Below are 1,805 nucleotides of genomic sequence, written 5' to 3'. Positions count from 1 at the left end.
TTTTCTTTATAGGTTTTTTAATGTATTTTTGTCTCTTTTTTTTTTTTTTTAGAAAAATACACGTGCAAACAACATATTGTCACTGCTAAACTTCTCTAGTGTTTGGAAAAGAATCAAGGAAGAAACCAGGGACCAAAAAAAACAGAAAACGAACCTACAAGCGGTTACGCTTTACTAATCCCCTGCTACTGGGAGAGGGTGGAGAGTTCATTGATGGGGCTGGCCTGTACAGCTGAGATCCACCACACAGGTTTAATGCAGTGTTTTATCCTCATGCAGTTCAACTCTGAGCTCATCTCGACCCCCCGGAGAAGCGGGACACACGCAGAACTTGGGCTCCGCAATGCGACATCCAGCCCTGCCCCTCCGAGATCCAGGACGGGGAAGGGGGTTTGGCTTCCAGCAGCATAAATATGTTTTGCAAGAGGACAGCAGTGGCTCGGGTACAAAGACTGGTATGGTTAAGGTTTCTGGTCAGGTGCGGCTGGAATGACCTGAACTCTCCCCAAACCCTTCCCAGCGGCGCACTGGACCTCACTGCATCTCCCAAGCAGAGCCCTTCTTACTGTGACCTTCTGGAGCAGAGACACCCATCTCAAAAGGAGACTGCAGGGCAATTTTTGAAAAGCTCTTGCCCATGCTGAGCCATTACCCGTTTGGACAGGGGTTGTTTTGGCCAGCGGAGCAACAGAGAGCTGCCCTTTCACTCCTTTCAGCTGACTCTCCCACAAGTCCAGCTGGAAAATGCAACCCAGAAACTAGCACTTCCAAAACCTCCTCCTTCAAGCAACACAGCGTGGGCTTGAATGATGAGGTCCACCGTTTCCCTACCACCTTGACTGATGCTCAGAGCAAGGTTCAACCTATTCTGTCCAGTTTGACCCAAGTTTGTCCTGTGACTGGGAGGACAGGTCGGGGGCATCAGAAGGACAGAAAGCAACACAAGCAAAGCACCTTTGGGAACCTCACGACTCAGTCTCAGATTTAAAGAGGGGGAAAACTCTGACCAGTCAGCGATGAGATGCTTTTCTCAAGACACATAATTATGGGGGTGGGGGGGTTGAATTAGCAGCTCCTTGACAATGCAATGATTGCATTAAACCCCCAAATGCTTAACTCGGGGCAATCACTGCATATTGCAATCATTGCATGACTGCAAGGATTCACATATTGCCAGGGTGAAAGCCTCAGTTCTCCATCCTGACCAGGTACAGTGTAGACCTGGGGGCCTCCTCTGTAGGACGGTTTTAAAGAAGGAAGTGGAAGATTGACTAAGTTTCAAAACACACGGCAAAGGTCAGCAGACCCCTGGGCTCTGGCCCAAACAGCACGTAAGCGGGTGCATACCTCCAAGCAGGTGACCCACCCCACTCAAATCCCAAGCTTCGAGGTAGACATGTGCCTAAGTACTTTGCTGGCCCTGGCTACTGCAGCAATGGTGTTAGGACACAAGACCTCCTTTAGACTGTGGGCACCTAATATAATTTCTCCAAAGCCTGGTTACACAATGGGGTTGGCACTGCTCCCTTTTTTTCCTGCCTCCTTGGGGGTCTGCAGGGGAGGGAGAGCGGTCACTGTGGTCTGGCAGACTTGCAGGGTCCTTCTCCTCAGGGTGGCTCATGTCTCATAGGAGAGCCACTGGCCAAAGCCCAGAGCATGGAGCAGGGAAGAGGACCTGCTTTCCCTTTCAGCTTTCACAAGTTAAAAAAAACCCCATAACTTGGCTGGATTGCCAGCACCAAACGCTGCTGCTTCTCAGCACTGCAAGGAGGTTGTCCCACGGTGGCGGAGGGTGTTTCACACGG

The 1,805-nt window shown here is 50.5% G+C and overlaps 1 long non-coding RNA gene across 1 annotated transcript in view; it reads left to right on the top strand.

Annotated features, from left to right (window-relative positions):
- Nucleotides 1–1,014: 1,014 nt before the first annotated feature.
- The window catches only part of LOC109289414, a 5,931-nt gene continuing 5,140 nt past the window's right edge, over nucleotides 1,015–1,805 (top strand). Inside the window, exon 1 of the long non-coding RNA XR_002095357.1 lies at nucleotides 1,015–1,700. This is a non-coding gene — a long non-coding RNA (uncharacterized LOC109289414). The remainder of the gene's footprint in view (nucleotides 1,701–1,805) is intronic.

The sequence above is a fragment of the Gavialis gangeticus genome, unplaced genomic scaffold, assembly GCF_001723915.1.
Source record: "Gavialis gangeticus isolate Ggan-Ray unplaced genomic scaffold, GavGan_comp1, whole genome shotgun sequence".
Taxonomy (NCBI): Eukaryota; Metazoa; Chordata; order Crocodylia; family Gavialidae; genus Gavialis; species Gavialis gangeticus.
Note: the sequence above shows the minus strand (reverse complement) of the source record. Positions and strands in the feature narration are given on the sequence as shown.